Here is a 22,500-nt window from a genome sequence, read left to right on the forward strand (position 1 = left end):
CTGATGGATGGGCTTCCCCTGATCAATTGCTTGAGGCCATCATGACCATAGTATCTCACCATCATTTCATCAACAGATAAAGTCTTATGGAACACACCATACTGCTGGAATGAAGAATTTAGCATATCAATCAGGGGCCGGACTTTGAAAGCCTTGTCTGTGCAATCTTGTGGGCGACTGTTGTTGTCTTGTACATGTAGGTACGCTTTTATCTTCAAGTACTTGTTCCTGGATAGAGCTTAATTGTTTGACAGTATTTTGAGCCACATCATCAGCATCAGACCAGTAAAGTGGTTCGCTAGGAAGAGTGACGTACCCAGAATAGATCAGGAAGCCAATGAAGGCTTTTGGTTCATGGTCTTCCAAGCTAAACAGGGGATCATTTTTCACTGTGTGTGCATAACGGATTGTTTCTCGCTTTATGAGCGCAAAGATGTCGTCGGTGAAATATCCTCAAAGATGTCAACTGGTGTGTGACCGTCAAGTTGTTGGTGCAGTTTGGCCTTCAGCTTTTCGGTTTGGTTTGACATCTCACCCCACTTGGAGTACCGTGGTATCATGTGCCTGGAAGTAGAAACAGCACTTTAGTAAATATTTAGCATTACATGCATTTCCAAGTTAAAACTCCAACAGTAATGATGAAAAATCAATGAATTAGTGTTTGAGTAATTCTGGCCACAGACAAATACCTGAGTAAACATGACATAAAGAATCTGGTGAATACACGTTAATCATCATCATATTACTTTATTAACACAAAACATGACATAATACTAAACAAATAACTAACGCTAACCTTCTTACTCCACACTGGTGTATCAACACAGTCCAGACGTCGTTTTTTCTTCATTCCTTGGCCAGGTTTGTGTGGTATGAATTTCAATGGCACCAGGGACATCTTTTACCATTGGTATAAGTGTATTATCATCATCAACTTCATCCTCATCACTTAGATCATCATCAGGAGGAATGTTCACCAAGTCTATTATTACTTCTGCATCATGATCAACGTTGAACTCCTCACTACATAACAAGTGTGTAGCTTCTTGCACACTGAGGCATTTCACAGGAGCATTAGACATATTTCGCAGCTGTTGAGCAAAATAACTTTTCAAGCTAGTAAGTATATGCTCTGTAAAGTATTCATTCACAATATCAGAGAATCAGGAGGATGTATACAGTACGTCTACAGGCAACTGTGCTGCTGTGCTGCTGTGAATCTCACACTGGGTGACTGATAACGGTTCCGCCCAGTGGACCATATTTGTCACCTCTAATTGTAGTGAACTTGCAATTCGGTAGATGGTGTGATAGGGCAGATAATTCAACTGACATGTCATGTAGAAAGTGTTGTGCTTGTATAGTGAAAAGGATCAAGAAATATGACATACACTTCATCACCATTTTTTACTGAACATGAACAAAAAATTCACAAAATTCAATCCTAATGACGTGACCACTGGGGAGATTTGAATGTCGTTGCTATAAATAGGTCCTCCCACTTCTGCTTACTGTAAGAACACTTTTCTAAACTCAATTTGCTCAGCATGTTTAAGATACAGGCCATCAAAGACAGATCACCAAACATGATCCACTGGGCGGTAATCGGTTAAGGCTGTTTTAGTGCTTTTAGGGTTGTTTAAAGGATATTTGAGGGTGTATTAGGGTGTTTAAGACTGTTTTGGCTGTTTTAAGGCTATATTAGGGTGTTTTAAGGGTGTTTCAAGGTATTTTAAAATTTTTGCTATTGCAGTGATGAAGTACATGCCCACGCCATCGCTCCATCAGTGCTTCATCTACTCGCTTTGTGTGTTTTTATGGTTCAGTGACAAAGTGACTAACTGTTTTCAGGGACACTGGGTATGGTGGCTTGGGGAGGGACCGTGTGGCCTGAGGGGAGGGTGGTGGCCGGCGGGCAGTGTGTTACTGACCAGTGTGGTGTAATGGTGTTGTCATTGTCACCCTTGAGGATTCTGAGGGTGAGCTGGCTCTATTAGATGAATTACAGGATTCTGAGGACAATGAGAGTCAATCAGAAGGCATTAGTGACTCACATGATCTCAAAGCCCACCAACTATTTGACTGCTAGTGTTCTTATTGATTTAGTGATAATTACTCCTGCAGTGTATCACTTGTGTCACTATGTATCTTGTATTATCACTTCACTTATTCACTTATTCTCTATGTGTCACTGTCAAGCACTTCACTTACTTACCCACTGCTTCAATAACACTCTGAATTTATGGCCTCCACACTGAAACACTAAGGTCTCTCTCTCTCTCTCTCTCTCTCTCTCTCTCTCTCTCTCTCTCTCTCTCTCTCTCTCTCTCTCTCTCTCTCTCTCTCTCTCTCTCTCTCTCTCTCTCTCAATATTAATCCAGTTTTATTTATTTCAGATTGTGTTAAGAATATGGAGAAAGACGGACCAAGGCAAGAAGAAGAGGAGGAGAAGAAGAAGAAGAAAGAAGAAGAAGAAGAAGAAGGAAGAGGTGGAGGAATATGAGAAGAGGAGAGAGAAAAGAAAGAAAAGAAAAGGTAAAATAATAAATATTGTCATTTCATAAAGTTTGCTATTTCAATTCTCTCTCTCTCTCAATCTTCTCTCTCTCTCTCTCTCTCTCTCTCTCTCTCTCTCTCTCTCTCTCTCTCTCTCTCTCTCTCTCTCTCTCTCTCTCTCTCTCTCTCTCTCTCTCTCTCTCTCTCTCTCTCTCTCTCTCTCTCTCTCTCTCTCTCTCTCTCTCTCTCTCTCTCTCTCTCTCTCTCTCTCTCTCTCTCTCTCTCTCTCTTTCTCTCTCTCTCTCTCTCTCTTCTCTCTCTCTCTCTCTCTCTCTCTCTCTCTCTCTCTCTCTCTCTCTCTCTCTCTCTCTCTCTCTCTCTCTCTCTCTCTCTCTCTCTCTCTCTCTCTCTCTCTCTCTCTCTCTCTCTCTCTCTCTCTCTAATATTAATCCAGTTTTATTTATTTCAGATTGTGTTAAGAATATGGAGAAAGACGGACCAAGGCAAGAAGAGGAGGAGGAGGAAGAAGAAGAAGAAGAAGAAGAAGAAGAAGAAGAAGAAGAAGGAATAGTCTCTCTCTCTCTCTCTCTCTCTCTCTCTCTCTCTCTCTCTCTCTCTCTCTCTCTCTCTCTCTCTCTCTCTCTCTCTCTCTCTCTCTCTCTCTCTCTCTCTCTCTCTAATATTAATCCAGTTTTATTTATTTCAGATTGTGTTAAGAATATGGAGAAAGACGGACCAAGGCAAGAAGAGGAGGAGGAGAAGAGGATCAGGAACAGGAACAGGAAGAAGAAGAAGAAGAAGAAGGAAGAGGTGGAGGAATATGAGAAGAGGAGGAGAAGAAGAAAAAGAAAAAGAAAAGGTAAAATAATAAATATTGTCATTTCATAAAGTTTTTGCTATTTCAATTTCTCTCTCTCTCTCTCTCTCTCTCTCTCTCTCTCTCTCTCTCTCTCTCTCTCTCTCTCTCTCTCTCTCTCTCTCTCTCTCTCTCTCTCTCTCTCTCTCTCTCTCTCTCTCTCTCTCTCTCTTTCCTCCTCCTCCTCCTCCTCCTCCTCCTCCTCCTCCTCCTCCTCCTCCTCCTCCTCCTCCTGTGCTAATACTATTACTACTATTACTATCCCAGTGTGACCTGTGTGACCTCTGACCTTTGCCGCAGGACTCCTTGGACTGCGACTTCACTGTGACCCGAGAGGAGGTGGCCACTCAACGCTGAGGTCACACGGCTCCCTTCCTTATGCAGGTCAGTGGTGTGTGTGTGGTGTGGGAGGTGTGGTCAGGTTAGGTAGGTTGGGTTAGCCTGGGTAAGATTTTGAAGCCTATTTTAGGCAGTTTGGCATGTTTGGAGGGTATTTTTAAACAGTTTGGCATGTTTTGAGAGCATTTTGAGACAGTTTGGCATGTTTTGAAAGCATTTTGAGACAGTTTGACATGTTTTGAGGGCATTTTAAGACAGTTTGGAGGCATATTGAGATAGTTTGGTATGTTTTGAGGTATATTAAGAAAATTTTGGAGGTTTTTAGGGAAATTGAAGACAGTTTGGCAGATTTGGAGGGCATATTAAGGTAGTTTGTTATGTTTTGAGGAAATTTGAGACAGTTTAGCTGGTTTTGAGGCCATGGTAAAATAGTTTGGCATGTTTTGAACACATTTTAAGACAGTTTGGCATGTTCTAAGGGCATATTAAGACAGTTTGACATGTTTTCATGACATATTAAGAGAGTTTGGCAGATTTTAACTGCAATTTAAGAAAGTTTGACAGGTTTTGATGGCATTTAAGACAATTTGGCAGGTTCTGATGACATTTTAAGACCCACTGCTTCAATAACACTCTGAATTTATGGCCTCACACACTAAAACACTAAGGTCTCTCTCTCTCTCTCTCTCTCTCTCTCTCTCTCTCTCTCTCTCTCTCTCTCTCTCTCTCTCTCTCTCTCTCTCATGTTTTGAGGACATTTTAACCCTTGGCTTACGGTGGATGAATTTATTTTCCGTTCCCTACTCACGGGTAATTTTGAAATATCAGAAATATCAGTTGGTTTCAGTCACTATATGATCCAGTAATTCATTATCGAGCAATGCCAAGAAATAATGACACAGCCGCGCCAATCTTCAAATGTCAAGCGGGAAAAATCATGATTACCGATACGATCGCCGTCTCTCTGGACGGAACAATATCATCATTCATGTACGATCACCGTAAGCCAAGAAGGGTTAAGATAGTTTGTCAGGTTTTGAGGACATTTTAACACAATTTGACATCTCCTCCTCCTCCTCCTCCTCCTCCTCCTCCTCCTCCTCCTCCTCTTGTGCTAATACAATTACTATTATTACTATCCCAGTGTGACCTGACCTGTGTGACCTCTGACCTTTGCCACAGGATTCCTGGAATGTGACTTCACTGTGACCCGAGAGGAGGTACCTCGGCCACTCAACGCTGAGGTCACACGGCTCTCTTCCTTATGCAGGTCAGTGGTGTGGTGTGAGGTGTGGGGAGGTGTGGTTAGGTTACATTAGGTTAGGTTGGGCGGTTAAGGTTTTGAGGGAATTTTGAGGCAGTTTGTCATGTTTTGAGGGTATATTTAAACAGTTTGGCATATTTTAAGGGCATTTTAGATAGTTTGGCATGTGTTGAGGGTATTTTGAGACAGTTTGATGTGTTTGGTGGGCAGTTTAAGACAGTTTAGTATATTTTGAGACAGTTTGGCATGTTTGAGGATATTTTAAAACAGTTTGACATGTTTTATGGCCATATTGAGATAGTTTGGCATGTTTTAAGGGCATTTTGAGAGTTTGACATTTTTAGGGCATTTTAATACATTTTGGCAGGTTTTGAGAGCAATTTAAAACAGTTTGGCTGGTTTTCAGGGTATATTAAGACAATTTGAGAGGTTTTGAAGTGAATTGAAGACAGTTTGGCAGGTTTTCAGGGCATATTAAGACAGTTTGGTATGTTTTGAGGGCAATTTTAGACAGTTTGGCAGGTTTTGAGGCCAATTTAAGATAGTTTGACATGTTTTGATGGCATTTTAAGACAGTTTGGCAGGTTTTGAGGGCATATTAAGGCAGTTTGGCAGATTTTGAGTGCAATTATATATATATATATATATATATATATATATATATATATATATATATATATATATATATATATATATATATAGTTAGGCATTTTGCATTATTGTAAATAACAGCATATTCTTATTTGATTTATAATTAACAGTGGTAGTGGTAGCCTTTTCCAAGATATCATACTGGAATAGGTGGAAGCTTGAATTATATATGTATATTGATTTTAATGCAAGTTTAATTTTTGAGTTACTTGTGTTAACCTAAGGATGTAAAATTTCCATAACTAAGAAAGTAACAATTCTGTTTTGTAATCATGTGCATTGTGTATAATTTGTTGCATATTAATTATTTAAGATCATAGCAATACACTAGAAATTTAGAATAAACTAAAAATTTTCTATTTAATTGAAAAGATTAGGTGAAAGCTCATTTTTCTGAATTGGTCTACTAATGTGTAAGTACATCTTTAATTTGAGACAGATTTGGCATGTTATGAAGCCATTTAAGGCAGTTTGTCATGTTTTGAGGACATTTTAAGACAGTTTGGTATGTTTTGAGGGCATTTTAAGATAGTTTGCCAGGTTTTGAGGAAATTATAAGACAGTTTGATATGTTTTGATAGGATTTTAAGACAGTTTTGCATGTTTTGAGGTCAGTTAAAAAAGTTTGACATGTTTTAACGGCATTTGAGTTGCGTTCAGTTCAGTTTACAAAATAGTGAAGGTGACTCAATATAAACAGTGCACCTCTCATTACAGGAAAGTCAAGACACACTGCTGCTGGAACACTGCACCACCAAGCCAAGACAAGACAAGCGACAACACAACACAAGCCTTCTACAACACCTACAGCCATCAGCAACACCCAGAGTACAAGACAACACCTGGAGCCATGAAGAATAGTTAGGATAGATTAGCAGTTTGGCATTTTTAATTATAAGGACATTTTAAGACCATTTGACATGTTTTTATGGTATTTTAAGACCATTTGGCATGTTTGTATGGTATTTTAAGACCATTTGGCATGTTTTATGGTATGTTAAGACCATTTGGCATGTTTTATGGTATGTTAAGACCATTTGGCATGTTTTATGGTATTTTAAGACCATTTGGCATGTTTTATGGTATTTTAAGACCATTTGGCATGTTTTATGGTATTTTAAGACCATTTGACATGTTTTTATGGTATTTTAAGACCATTTGACATGTTTTTATGGTATTTTAAGACCATTTGGCATGTTTTATTAAGACCATTTGGCATGTTTTATGGTATTTTAAGACCATTTGGCATGTTTTTATGGTATTTTAAGACCATTTGGCATGTTTTTATGGTATTTTAAGACCATTTGGCATGTTTTGAGGGCATTTGAAGAAAGTTTGGCTATGGTAATACCCTTTTTTGACATTAACCCTTCAGTACCATGACACATTTCCATATTCCTTGTGGTGACTATTTGGTGATTTTGTACAGCTTCACAAACTCATGTGGGGATGAAAATTGTGAAGACTGTGGCCATTAATTTTGTGACCTTCATAGACCTTCAATAATGTCAATAAAATGGTCTAATGGTGCACAAATCTCAAGGTAAAATGTGTCCCAGTACTGAAGGGGTTAAGAAGGGTGTATGGAGGTGACAAGATTAATGGGCACAGTCTTCACTATTTCAATCCCCCACATGAGTTTGTGAAGCAAGTGTTGGATTCTCTGGACAAAGATGCAGTGTGCTTGTTAAGAGATTGACTCAGCACTCACTCACTCCTTCACTTACTGAACTCAGAGGAATGAAGAATGTGCATTGTTGCTGCTTGTGTGTCAGACAAAGGCCTGTATTCACAAACACTTTGGTGTCTCAACAACACGCCTTCCAAGGCCACAGAGATCACTGGCAGGGTTTTCATGAGTGTTTCTCCACTTAATATTGTAGAAATGTCACTCTGCCTCAGGAACCATAAAATACCCTTATTCTCTCACCACCACTGTTTTCCAAGGCCACACAGATGACTGGCAGGGTTTTCAAGACTTTCTCTCCACTTAATAATACAGAAATCTTGTCATTCTGCCTTTACAACTCTCTCTCTCTCTCTCTCTCTCTCTCTCTCTCTCTCTCTCTCTCTCTCTCTCTCTCTCTCTCTCTCTCTCTCTCTCTCTCTCTCTCTCTCTCTCTCTCTCTCTCTCTCTCTCTCTCTCTCTCTCTCTCTCATGGCAATGAAAAGATGTAATGGTACACAAATCTCAAGGTAAAAATGTGTCCCAGTACTGAAGGGGTTAAATAGTGAAGACTGGCTATTAATCTTGTCACCTCCATAGACCCTTGCTAATGTCAATAAAATGGTCTAATGGTACACAAATCTCAAGGTAAAAAATGTGTCCCAGTACTGAAGGGGTAAAAATAGTGAAGATTATGGCCATTAATCTTCTGCCTTCCATAGATCTTTCCAAGTGTCAATAAAATGGTCTAATGGTACGCAGATCTCAAGGTAGAAATATGTCCCAGTACTGAAGGGGTTAAAATAGTGAAGACTTGCCATTATTCTTCTGCCCTCTATAGACCTTTCCTGATGTCAATAAAATGTCTAATTGTACACAAATTTCAAGGTAAAAATGTGTGTCAATGTTGAAGGGGGTTAAAATAGTGAAGAATGTGGCCATTAGTCTTCTGACGTCTATAGATCTTTCCTACTGTCAATAAAATGGTCTAATGGTACACAAAATCTCAAGATGTCCTAGTATTAAAGGGGTTAAAATAATGAAGAATGTGGCTGTTAATCTTCTGACCTCTGTAGACCTTTCCTAATGTCAATAAAATGGTCTAATGGTACAGAAATGTCAAGGTAAAATGTGTCCCAGTACTGAAGGGGTTAAAATAGTGAAGACTGTGACCATTAACCTTCTGATGTCTATAAACTTTTCCTAATATCAATAAAATGGTTTAATGGTACACAGATCTCAGGGTAAAATGTGTCCCAGTACTGAAGGGTTGAAATAGTGAAGACTGTGGCCATTAATCTTGTGATCTCCATACACCTCTCCATTTTATTGATATTAGCAAGGGTCTATGGTGGTCAAAGGATTAATGGCCACAGCCTTCACTATTTTAATCAATTCAGTACTGGGACACATTTTACCTTGAGATTTGTGTACCATTAGACCATTTTAATTTAATGACATTAGCAAGGGTGTATGGAGGGCACAAGATTATGTGTGTGTGTTGTTTTAAAATGTTGTTTTCATGTATATTATTACTATTTGATTGTTTACTTTGATTGCTCTCTCTCTCTCTCTCTCTCTCTCTCTCTCTCTCTCTCTCTCTCTCTCTCTCTCTCTCTCTCTCTCTCTCTCTCTCTCTCTTGAGATAGTTTCTCTACATTTGGCAGGTTTTGAGAGCAATTTAAAACAGTTTGGCTGGTTTTCAGGGTATATTAAGACAATTTGAGAGGTTTTGAAGTGAATTGAAGACAGTTTGGCAGGTTTTCAGGGCATATTAAGACAGTTTGGTATGTTTTGAGACAATTTTAGACAGTGGCAGGTTTTGAGGCTAATTTAAGATAGTTTGACATGTTTTGATGGAATTTTAAGACAGTTTGGCAGGTTTTGAGGGCATATTAAGGCAGTTTGGCAGATTTTGAGTGCAATTTATATATATATATATATATATATATATATATATATATATATATATATATATATATATATATATATATATAGGCATTTTGCATTATTGTAAATAACAGCATATTCTTATTTGATTTATAATTAACAGTGGTAGTGGTAGCCTTTTCCAAGATATCATCTGGAATAGGTGGAAGCTTGAATTATATATGTATATTGATTTTAATGCAAGTTTAATTTTTAGTTACTTGTGTTAACCTAAGGATGTAAAATTTCCATAACTAAGAAAGTAACAATTCTGTTTTGTAATCATGTGCATTGTGTATAATTTGTTGCATATTAATTATTTAAGATCATAGCAATACACTAGAAATTTAGAATAAACTAAAATTTTCTATTTAATTGAAAAGATTAGGTGAAAGCTCATTTTCTGAATTGGTCTACTAATGTGTAAGTACATCTCAGATTTGGCATGTTATAATTTGAGACAGATCAGTTTTTTGCATGTTTTGAGTACTGAAGTTAAGAAGGGTGTATGGAGGTGACAAGATTAATGGGCACAGTCTTCACTATTTCAATACATGAGTTTGTGAAGCAAGTGTTGGATTCTCTGGACAAAGATGCAGTGTGCTTGTTAAGAGATTGACTCAGCACTCACTCACTCCTTCTTACTGAACTCAGAGGAATGAAGAATGTGCATTGTTGCTGCTTGTGTGTCAGACAAAGGCTTGTATTCACAAACACTTTGGTGTCTCAACAACACGCCTTCCAAGGCCACAAAGATCACTGGCAGGGTTTTCATGAGTGTTTCTCCACTTAATATTGTAGAAATGTCACTCTGCCTCAGGAACCATAAAAATACCCTTATTCTCTCACCACCACTGTTTTACAAGGCCACACAGATGACTGGCAGCATTTTCAAGACTGTTTCTCCAGTTAATAATATAGAAATCTTGTCATTCTGCCTTTAGAACTCTCTCTCTCTCTCTCTCTCTCTCTCTCTCTCTCTCTCTCTCTCTCTCTCTCTCTCTCTCTCTCTCTCTCTCTCTCTCTCTCTCTCTCTCTCTCTCTCTCTCTCTCTCTCTCTCTCTCTTTTCTTATTGGCAATGAAATGGTCTAATGGTACACAAATCTCAAGGTAAAAATGTGTCCCAGTACTGGAAGGGTTAAATAGTGAAGACTGTGGCCATTAATCTTGTCACCTCCATAGACCCTTGCTAATGTCAATAAAATGGTCTAATGGTACACAAATCTCAAGGTAAAAAATGTGTCCCAGTACTGAAGGGGTAAAAATAGTGAAGATTATGGCCATTAATCTTCTGCCTTCCATAGATCTTTCCAAGTGTCAATAAAATGGTCTAATGGTACGCAGATCTCAAGGTAGAAATATGTCCCAGTACTGAAGGGGTTAAAATAGTGAAGACTTGCCATTATTCTTCTGCCCTCTATAGACCTTTCCTGATGTCAATAAAATGTCTAATTGTACACAAATTTCAAGGTAAAATGTGTGTCAATGTTGAAGGGGGTTAAAATAGTGAAGAATGTGGCCATTAGTCTTCTGACGTCTATAGATCTTTCCTACTGTCAATAAAATGGTCTAATGGTACACAAAATCTCAAGATGTCCTAGTATTAAAGGGGTTAAAATAATGAAGAATGTGGCCGTTAATCTTCTGACCTCTGTAGACCTTTCCTAATGTCAATAAAATGGTCTAATGGTACAGAAATGTCAAGGTAAAAATGTGTCCCAGTACTGAAGGGTTAAAATAGTGAAGACTGTGACCATTAACCTTCTGATGTCTATAAACTTTTCCTAATATCAATAAAATGGTTTAATGGTACACAGATCTCAGGGTAAAAATGTGTCCCAGTACTGAAGGGGTTGAAATAGTGAAGACTGTGAGCATTAATCTTGTGATCTCCATACACCTCTCCATTTTATTGATATTAGCAAGGGTCTATGGTGGTCAAAGGATTAATGGCCACAGCCTTCACTATTTTAATCAATTCAGTACTAGGACACATTTTTACCCTGAGATTTGTGTACCATTAGACCATTTTAATGACATTAGCAAGGGTGTATGGAGGGCACAAGATTAATGTGTGTGTGGTTTTAAAAATGTTGTTTTCATGTATATTATTACTATTTGATTGTTTACTTTGCTCTTCTCTCTCTCTCTCTCTCTCTCTCTCTCTCTCTCTCTCTCTCTCTCTCTCTCTCTCTCTCTCTCTCTCTCTCTCTCTCTTTCTTTCTCTCTCTTTCTTTCTTTCTTTCTTTCTTTCTTTCTCTTCTTTTCTTTCTTTTCTCTCTTTCTCTCTCTCTCTCTCTCTCTCTCTCTCTCTCTCTCTCTCTCTCTCTCTCTCTCTCTCTCTCTCTCTCTCTCTCTCTCTCTCTCTCTCTCTCTCTCTCTCTCTCTCTCTCTCTCTCTCTCTCTCTCTCTCTTCTCTCTCTCTCTCTCTCTCTCTCTCTCTCTCTCTCTCTTTCTCTCTTCTCTTCTTTTCTTTCTCTCTCTCTCTCTCTCTCTCTCTCTCTCTCTCTCTCTCTCTCTCTCTCTCTCTCTCTCTCTCTCTCTCTCTCTCTCTTTCTCTTTCCATTTTTATCTTTGAGTATTTGTTAACTTTTAAAATTGTTTAAAAATAATTTATGAAGTTGAAATTTCTTAAAATTTTGCAAAGTTGAAAATTAGCGCAGATCTTTTATGTTAAGTTGTATTTTCATGTTAATATTTATTGTATATTAAGTTGAAAGTTATTGTAGACTAATTCTTTTATATATGTAGACTTTAATTCTTTTATATATGATTCAATGTAAACAGTGCACCTCTCATTACAGGAAAGTCAAGTCCCTGAATGCTGCCAAGGAGAGACACTGCTGCTGGAACACTGCACCACCAAGCCAAGACAAGACAAGCCACAACACAACACAAGCCTTCTACAACACATACAGCCATCAGCAACACCCAGAGTACAAGACAACACCTGGAGCCATGAAGAATAGTTAGGATAGATTAGCAGTTTGGCATTTTTATTTTTAAGGACATTTTAAGACCATTTGACATGTTTTTATGGTATTTTAAGACCATTTGACATGTTTTTATGGTATTTTAAGACCATTTGACATGTTTTATGTATGTTAAGACCATTTGGCATGTTTTATGGTATGTTAAGACCATTTGGCATGTTTTATGGTATGATAAGACCATTTGGCATGTTTTATGGTATTTTAAGACCATTTGGCATGTTTTATGGTATTTTAAGACCATTTGGCATGTTTTGAGAGCATTTGAAGAAAGTTTGGCTATGGTAATACCCTTTTATTGACATTAACCCCTTCAGTACCATGACACATTTCCATATTCCTTGTGGTGACTATTTGGTGATTTTGTACAGCTTCACAAACTCGTGGGGGTGAAAATTGTGAAGACTGTGGCCATTAATTTTGTGACCTTCATAGACCTTCGATAATGTCAATAAAATGGTCTAATGGTGCACAAATCTCAAGGTAAAAATGTGTCCCAGTACTGAAGGGGTTAAGAAGGGTGTATGGAGGTGACAAGATTAATGGGCACAGTCTCACTATTTCAATCCCCACATGAGTTTGTGAAGCAAGTGTTGGATTCTCTGGACAAAGATGCAGTGTGCTTGTTAAGAGATTCACTCAGCACTCACTCACTCCTTCACTTACTGAACACAGAGGGAATGAAGAATGTGCATTGTTGCTGCTTGTGTGTCAGACAAAGGCCTGTATTCACAAACACTTTGGTGTCTCAACAACACGCCTTCCAAGGCCACAGAGATCACTGGCAGAGTTTTCATGAGTGTTTCTCCACTTAATATTGTAGAAATGTCACTCTGCCTCAGGAACCATAAAAATACCCTTATTCTCTCACCACCACTGTTTTCCAAGGCCACACAGATGACTGGCAGCATTTTCAAGACTGTTTCTCCACTTAATAATACAGAAATCTTGTCATTCTGCCTTTACAACTGTAAAAACATTCTTCAAAACTCTTTATTCTCTCACTATGACAATTTTCCAAGGCCACAGAGATGACTGGCAGGGTTTTCAAGACTGTTTCTCCACTTAATAATACAGAAATCTTGTCATTCTGCCTTTACTCTCTCTCTCTCTCTCTCTCTCTCTCTCTCTCTCTCTCTCTCTCTCTCTCTCTCTCTCTCTCTCTCTCTCTCTCTCTCTCTCTCTCTCTCTCTCTCTCTCTCTCTCTCTCTCTCTCTCTCTCTCTCTCTCTCTCTCTCTCTCAATGATGGATTTTTCTTAATGGCAATGAAAAGATCTAATGGTACACAAATCTCAAGGTAAAAAATGTGTCCCAGTACTGAAGGGGTTAAATAGTGAAGACTGTGGCCATTAATCTTCTGCCTTCTATAGATCTTTCCAAGTGTCAATAAAATGGTCTAATGGTACGCAGATCTCAAGGTAGAAATGTGTCCCAGTACTGAAGGGGTTGAAATAGTGAAGACTGTTGCCATTATTCTTCTGCCTCTATAGACCTTTCCTGATGTCAATAAAATGTCTAATTGTACACAAATTTCAAGGTAAAATGTGTGTCAATGTTGAAGGGGGTTAAAATAGTGAAGAATGTGGCCATTAGTCTTCTGACGTCTATAGATCTTTCCTACTGTCAATAAAATGGTCTAATGGTACACAAAATCTCAAGATGTCCTAGTATTAAAGGGGTTAAAATAATGAAGAATGTGGCAGTTAATCTTCTGATCTCTGTAGACCTTTCCTAATGTCAATAAAATGGTCTAATGGTACAGAAATGTCAAGGTAAAATGTGTCCCAGTACTGAAGGGGTTAAAATAGTGAAGACTGTGACCATTAACCTTCTGATGTCTATAAACTTTTCCTAATATCAATAAAATGGTTTAATGGTACACAGATCTCAGGGTAAAATGTGTCCCAGTACTGAAGGGGTTGAAATAGTGAAGACTGTGGCCATTAATCTTGTGATCTCCATACACCTCTCCATTTTATTGATATTAGCAAGGGTCTATGGTGGTCAAAGGATTAATGGCCACAGCCTTCACTATTTTAATCAATTCAGTACTGGGACACATTTTTACCTTGAGATTTTGTACCATTAGACCATTTTAATGACATTGGCAAGGGTGTATGGAGGGCACAAGATTAATGTGTGTTGTTTTAAAATGTTGTTTTCATGTATATTATTACTATTTGATTGTTTACTTTGATTGCTCTCTCTCTCTCTCTCTCTCTCTCTCTCTCTCTCTCTCTCTCTCTCTCTCTCTCTCTCTCTCTCTCTCTCTCTCTCTCTCTCTCTCTCTCTCTCTCTCTCTCTCTCTCTCTCTCTCTCTCTCTCTCTCTAATGGCAATGAAAAGATCTAATGGTACACAAATCTCAAGGTAAAATGTGTCCCAGTACTGAAGGGGTTAAATAGTGAAGACTGTGGCTATTAATCTTGTCACCTCCATAGACCCTTGCTAATGTCAATAAAATGGTCTAATGGTACACAAATCTCAAGGTAAAAATGTGTCCCAGTACTGAAGGGGTAAAATAGTGAAGATTATGGCCATTAATCTTCTGCCTTCAATAGATCTTTCCAAGTGTCAATAAAATGGTCTAATGGTACACAGATCTCAAGGTAGAAATATGTCCCAGTACTGAAGGGGTTAAAATAGTGAAGACTTGCCATTATTCTTCTGCCCTCTATAGACCTTTCCTGATGTCAATAAAATGTCTAATTGTACACAAATTTCAAGGTAAAAATGTGTCTCAATGTTGAAGGGGTTAAAATAGTGAAGAATGTGGCCATTAGTCTTCTGACGTCTATAGATCTTTCCTACTGTCAATAAAATGGTCTAATGGTACACAAAATCTCAAGATGTCCCAGTATTAAAGGGGTTAAAATAATGAAGAATGTGGACGTTAATCTTCTGACCTCTGTAGACCTTTCCTAATGTCAATAAAATGGTCTAATGGTACAGAAATGTCAAGGTAAAATGTGTCCCAGTACTGAAGGGGTTAAAATAGTGAAGACTGTGACCATTAACCTTCTGATGTCTATAAACTTTTCCTAATATCAATAAAATGGTTTAATGGTACACAGATCTCAGGGTAAAATGTGTCCCAGTACTGAAGGGGTTGAAATAGTGAAGACTGTGGCCATTAATCTTGTGATCTCCATACACCTCTCCATTTTATTGATATTAGCAAGGGTCTATGGTGGTCAAAGGATTAATGGCCACAGCCTTCACTATTTTAATCAATTCAGTACTGGGACTTCACTATTTTACCTTGACATTTTTACCATTAGACCATTTTATTGATATTAGCAAGGGTCTATGGTGGTCAAAGGATTAATGGCCACAGCCTTCACTATTTTAATCAATTCAGTACTGGGACACATTTTACCTGAGATTTGTGTACCATTAGACCATTTTAATGACATTAGCAAGGGTGTATGGTGGCACAAGATTAATGTGTGTGTTGTTTTAAAATGTTGTTTTCATGTATATTATTACTATTTGATTGTTTACTTTGATTGCTCTCTCTCTCTCTCTCTCTCTCTCTCTCTCTCTCTCTCTCTCTCTCTTCTCTCTCTCTCTCTCTCTCTCTCTCTCTCTCTCTCTCTCTCTCTCTCTCTCTCTCTCTCTCTCTCTCTCTCTCTCTCTCTCTCTCTCTCTCTCTCTCTCTCTCTCTCTCTCTCTCTCTCTCTCTCTCTCTCTCTCTCTCTCTCTCTCTCTCTCTCTCTCTCTCTCTCTCTCTCTCTCTCTCTCTCTCTCTCTCTCTCTCTCTCTCTCTCTCTCTCTCTCTCTCTCTCTCTCTCTCTCTCTCTCTCTCTCTCTCTCTCTCTCTCTCTCTCTCTCTCTCTCTCTCTCTCTCTCTCTCTCTCTCTCTCTCTCTCTCTCTCTCTCTCTCTCTCTCTCTCTCTCTCTCTCTCTCTCTCTCTCTCTCTCTCTCTCTCTCTCTCTCTCTCTCTCTCTTTGAATATTTGTTAACTTCTTTGAATATTTGTTAACTTGAAAAGTTGTTTAAAAATAATTTGTGAAGTTGAAATTTCTTAAAATTTTGCAAAGTTGAAAATTCATGTTAATATTTATTGTATATTATAAATTGGTGTTAATATTTATTGTATATTAAGTTGAAATTTATTGTAGACTTAAATTCTTTTATATAATATATATTATTAAGTTGAAAATCATTGTAGACTATTTTTTTTTATACTGTTAAGTTGAAAATTTGTCTATTTATTGTCTAGACTTTTTCACCATAGGATTTTGCTCACTTTTTATACTCAGTTTTTATTTTTAAGTTGAAAATTTGTGTAGACTTTCTCTGTATTCTTTGTATATATATTGTTTTATTCAGTTGAAAATATTTGTGGGTTTTTTTTTGCAGGCAATGTGTAATAATGTCAAAAATTGAATAAAAGTGTAGGGAGACTCTTGTATTTAATTTTAGCTCCAATATGCATCCACCTTATCTCCGGAGACTCTTTAGAGTATTTTCGACTTAGTACGATTTTTAGGGCCCGTTTTTCGGCCATTTTTTCTAGATTTTTACCATGGTAGTACGATTTTTAGGGCCCGTTTTTCGGCCATTTTTTCTAGATTTTTACCATGGTAGTGTTTTTTCGGCCAGTAGTGCTGTATTTTTGAAGATTTTTTAGCCAGATGGTATTTTGGGACCATTTTTACATTAAGTTATTGATGTCATGTAACTTTTTCGCTTTAGTTTCATTTTCTAACAACCCCTTTTTGTATTGCTTATGATAATAAATAGAAAGAAAGCTTCAAATCTAGCGTGTTTTATTTCTGGGGTGTGATCGTTTAGAGCGAGTGTAGGTGGTGGTCAATGGAGGCAATATTGGTGTGTCAGACGGATCCAAGCCAGCTTGAGGCGACTAATCACTGAAACCACCCACAACCCACAAATATTCCCAGGAAAGGAAATTTAACAAAACCCACAAATATTCCCAGGAAAGGAAATTTACCGAAACAAAAAGATTTCTTTACACATTATTATTCGGTAGTGACAACATATCCAAGTACAGTGACACCACCATAATGAGGTGGTAGTGGCAGCAAGCGTTGAATAGGAGGATGTCTGCTATGCGAAGCTGAATCTCTGGACTGCGGTGGTGGAGTTAGTGGTGGTGGTGTAGCAGGTGTTTGCCAGGCCGCTGCGAGGCGAAGTCCCTCAGTGCCAGTAGCTGCGACGGCGACACGTGCATTAGCGGGACGGCAGTGAAGGCCCAATGCGAGGCAGTGCCCCTCCGAGTAGCGGTAGCAGCGGCGGCGGCAACGGTCAATGTAGGCGCAGTGCGAAGCCAGAGTGTCCTTCCCTTGATGGTGCAGGACGCACGGGATCGCTGCAGTCACGGCTTCGGATCACCAACTCCTGTAATGGAGAAAAATGAACTGATTATCTCCATATGTACCACGCCACACTGTCCTACAATACACACTTCACTGCCTCAGTCAGTCTCTCACGCGCCCTCCTCGATCGTTATTCCACTTACACTCCAGTTACACCCTTCTCCCTCGTTCTCCTCCCAGCGTCTCCCGTGTGACGTAGCATCCTGGCCCTTCATCCTGACACTCCCATCCCTTCATTCTCACATCTCCCACGCCAGTCTCAGTAAACCACACCACGTCAAACCCCCTCAAACTTCCCCCACACCCGATCCTCACCCACACAACCAATCTTGCCACACATTCATCTACCTGGTTAGTGGAATCTTCCGTGTCTGCCGTCATCTGTAGGTTCTCGTCTCCAATCCTCCGCCTCACCACACCTGCCTCGCCTCTATCACCCACTCATCCAGCCATCTCCCTCAACGGCGGCAGCGGCGGTGGCGGTGGCGGTCGTTAAGAGTAGACCGTGTGCGCGATGCAATCTTACGGCGGTGGCGGAGGCTTCTAGAAGTGTTGGTAGTGAGCGTTGTCCGTCAAAGTGCAAGGTAGACGAGGCTCATTACCGCTGTGGAGTCAGGCCTTTGGATCGTCAACGCCTGTAATGGACAAGAATAAGCATGAACAAAGCAGTACCTTGTTTACTTGTTCACTAATTATCCCTACAGCTAACAAGCAAGATTACCCTAAGCAAACTCCTTCACTGCCTCAATCAGCCTTTCACTCTTCATTCTACGTATTCTTACCACCACCACCACCAATACCATCACAAAAACATGAACAGCAGTATCTTTTTCACTAATTACCTCTAAATGACCAACACCACACATTCCCTTCACGTCTTCACTTCCATCCATAATGTGCCCTAACTCACTCGCAATTTATTCCCCCCTGTCTGTCTGTCCTAAAACTCAACCACTGCCTCAGCCAGCCTTTCACTCTTCTCTACTCAGTTACACGTCTTCACAGTGCCCTAACCCAGCCAAACACTCGCACCACACCATCCATCCCTTCTGTCTTCTATTTTATCACACTGCATTCAGTTAGTTCCCACTCCGCCTCCTCTTGCCACGAGCCATTCACGCTCACTTCATTCCTCCCAGCCATTCTCAACCCTCCCCACACACAAACCCACGAAGACCCACGTAGATCAAGCTTCCCGTTGCTGTTCCTGCCGCTGCTGAACGTCACGCCCACGACAAGACACAGACGGACACTGGGCTGCGTACACTCGAGGGGTCGGTGGTGGCGTGGTGGCTGGAGAGATGTAGCGAGCGTGGTGTCTGGATTAATACTGTTCCAGCTACTGCTGACGTTGCTTCGTTCTTATCTCACCCCCTCCCCCAACCTGCCAATAAGGAAAGAGCAACTTGAGGGCAAACGAGCATATGAAACGCTGCCAGTGAACCTAACCACTGGTCCACCACCTGGATATAAACTAGTCACGCTCTTTAACTCCTTCCAAACCAACCATTACACACACTCAATTGCATTAATTTGTTTCATCAAGCATTCTCACCTTCCGTGTAGTACTTACAATTATACACGATTTTTTTTTATCATTATGTTGTAACAGTTTGAAGCTTCCTTCGTAATAAATGATTATGATAAGATGATAATAATAATATTCTCTCTCTCTCTCTCTCTCTCTCTCTCTCTCTCTCTCTCTCTCTCTCTCTCTCTCTCTCTCTCTCTCTCTCTAAGTGAACCCTGGCTGTAAATCAACGAATAAAGAAAAAAAAACGTATCATTAACGAAAAATTGATTATGAGAGATAATACTCTCTCTCTCTCTCTCTCTCTCTCTAAGCCTGCAAATCAACGAATCAATATTAAAAAAAATGGAGAGTAAAAACGTATCATGAACGGATCACTTTTCTAAGGAAGCTTGAGTTGAATTGAGTTGTAAAGACGGAAATGTAATAAGTTGGAAGAATGACAGACGGAGGGAGGTAGAGAAGGAATTAGGAGGCTAACTAGTGGTGGCTCACACGAGTGAATGGATAGCTAACCCTTTCAGTACCGTGACACATTACGATATCCCTGCTCTACGCTTACTACTGGGTGATTTTATACAGCTCCACAAACTTACGTGGGGATTAAGATAGTGAAGACTGTGGCCATTAACGAGAGTGGTGATGGAGCTGGTGCGATTGTTAGCCAGTCAGGCAGTTAGGCAGAAGAGAGGAGGCATTAAGCTACCTCTCTTAATGAACCCCTTCAGTACTGGGACACATTTTTACCTTGAGATTTGTGCACGGTTAGACCATTTTGTTGACATTACCAAGGGTCTTTGGAGGTCACCAAGTTAATGACCTGCAGGGCTGGAGCTGGTGACCTATGCTTCTTTGAATTATTACACCGCCGATAATGGTGATTGTAGTGATGATGATAATATAATGATGATGATGATGATGGTGATAATATAGTAGTAGTAGTAGTAGTAAAATAATAATATTAAATAAATAAATAAATAGATAAATAAAATAATAATGATAGTAGTAGTAGTAGTAGTAGTAGTAGTAGTAGTAGTAGTAGTAGTACGATAAATGATAATAATAAATAAATAAATAAATAAACAAACAAATAAAATAATAATGATAGTAGTAGTAGTAGTAGTAGTAGTACAATAAATAATAATAATAATAATAATAATAATGATAATGAAAACAATAATAATAACACTAACAACCACTCACAACAACAATCACTAATGCCACAACAATCAGGCGATGAGAGTAAAGGTGAGGACAGTCAGTTAGAAAAGAAAGATAGGTAAGAGGAACAGCCAGCCTACCTAAGACAATATATGTATGTGAAGGTTACCTATACTGCTGACTTGGAGGGAGTTACCAGCAGGGGGGGAGAGGAAAACTGGCGGAGAATACTGAAGACGCCTCATTTCATAGGGAGTGTTTATATTGTTTTAATGTGATGATGTGTGAAGATTCCCAGTTTAGATTAGTAGAAGTAAATGACAGAGCCAGGATGTTCAGTCTATAGAAGTGAGGAACAGTTGAGTGTCATTGAAGAAGACGAGATAACTGGTGGTAAGGTCGTGTGTGTGTGTGTGTGTGTGTGAATGAGTGTGTGTGAATGAGTGTGCGTACGTGAGTGCGTGCGTGATGAGCAGCGTGCGTCCAGCGAGCGCCTACATTATACTAAGCCTTATCGTCCACCACCACCACCACCACCACCACCTCACCTCACCACCACCACCACCACCACCACCACCTCACAACCACCACCACTACCACCACCACCACCACCTTACCACCACCACCACAAGAGTCGTCAACAGTCGGGGCACCTTCACAAATTTTAAACACAAACTTTTTCCTTAAAACGTGCAAAGGACGAGTGAAGAAGCGAGTGAATTGTGTTTTGTGCGTGTATGGACGAGTTCCTGTGCGTGTCATCACGTAACTCACGCCTCGGAAAGTAGTAGTAGTAGTAGTAGTAGTAGTAGTAGTAGTAGTAGTAGTAGTAGTAGTAGTAGTAGTAGTAGTAGTAGTAGTAGTAGTAGTAGTAGTAGTAGTAGTAGCAGCAGCAGTAGTAAAAGATTGTTGGTCCTCTTGGGTGCGACGTTGCCACTGCTATATCAGTACCTTCTTTAAAGAAAACGGAGTGATGATCGTTCTCTACTTCACTAAAAGAAGTCAGAAGAGACCCAAATACCTATGCAGCTTTATAGTACATTAAATGCAATAAAGATTCTGGTTATATACATGAAAATGAGACCAGTAATTTACATGTTTGTGAAATAAGTGCACATACGAGTAGAAACAGTAATATATTGAGTGGTTCCTTGCTTGAGTCAAAGGTAAGAGTGTTGCCCGATTTGCTTTCTCTTGCAAGAAATATCTATTAAGGCGGAATATGAATGCCTTGGTCTGGCTGCGCAAGACAGTGTATGACGGGGAAGCGTCAGGGGGTCCTTCCATGCTAATGACCAGAGAAGTGAAGCGACACGTGCGTGGCGACCTGACTCACCCCCCAACCTCCACGGGAAATTCCACCTGGGTCGTGAGTGGCAACGTCGCCTGACCTGATATGACACATCACCGTCCATGTATATGAACTAGATTAATTTATTTTCGTATATGACAATTATCTTTATCATCTACCACTTAATTAAGGTTTCTGAATGTTCTGAGAACGTTTTTTTAAAAATGCTATGATTACAGGACAGTGAGTAGCTTGTTTTTATTGGAGATTTGGCATAGTCTCACGGCAGACATGGCCAACGCCCTATGGGTAGGTACGGATGGGTATTAGTAGTAGTAGTAGTAGTAGTAGTAGTAGTAGTAGTAGTAGTAGTAGTAGTAGTAGTAGTAGTAGAAAGATTTTTTAGTAGTAGTAGTAGTAGTAGTAGAAAGATTGTTTTTAGTAGTAGTAGTAGTAGTAGTAGTAGTAGAAATATTGTTTTTTGTAGTAGTAGTAGTAGTAGTAGTAGTAGTAGTAGTAGTAGTAGTAGTAGTAGCAGTAGTAGTAGTAGCAGCAGTAGTAGTAGTAGCAGCAGCAGCAGTAGCAGCAGCAGCAGCAGCAGCAGCAGCAGCAGCAGCAGCAGCAGCAGCAGCAGAAGATTGTTTTTTTAGCAGCAGCAGCAGCAGCAGCAGCATTGTAGCAGCAGCAGCAGCAGCAGCAGCAGCAGCAGTAGCAGTGCAGCAGCAGCAGCAGCAGCAGCAGCAGCAGCAGCAGCAGCAGCAGCAGCAGCAGCAGCAGCAGCAGCAGCAGTAGCAGCAGCAGCAGCAGCAGCAGCAGCAGCAGCAGCAGCAGCAGCAGCAGCAGCAGCAGCAGTAGCAGCAGCAGCAGCAGCAGCAGCAGCAGCAGCAGATTGCAGCAGCAGCAGCAGCAGCAGCAGCAGCAGCAGCAGCAGCAGCAGCAGCAGCAGCAGCAGCAGCAGTAGCAGAAGCAGCAGCAGCAG

The 22,500-nt window shown here is 39.8% G+C and overlaps 1 long non-coding RNA gene across 2 annotated transcripts in view; it reads right to left on the bottom strand.

Moving 5' to 3' along the window:
- Positions 1-17,166: 17,166 nt before the first annotated feature.
- Positions 17,167-22,500, bottom strand: part of LOC123502296 — a 7,133-nt gene continuing 1,799 nt past the window's right edge. The window contains exons 2-4 of one of the 2 annotated variants that reach the window (XR_006673894.1): positions 18,720-18,922; positions 17,887-18,173; positions 17,167-17,560 (exon numbers count right to left, since the gene is read on the bottom strand). This is a non-coding gene — a long non-coding RNA (uncharacterized LOC123502296). The remainder of the gene's footprint in view (positions 17,561-17,886; positions 18,174-18,719; positions 18,923-22,500) is intronic. The other variant, XR_006673895.1, reaches the window with a different exon arrangement.

Source organism: Portunus trituberculatus, chromosome 11 (assembly GCF_017591435.1).
Source record: "Portunus trituberculatus isolate SZX2019 chromosome 11, ASM1759143v1, whole genome shotgun sequence".
NCBI classification, from domain to species: Eukaryota; Metazoa; Arthropoda; class Malacostraca; order Decapoda; family Portunidae; genus Portunus; species Portunus trituberculatus.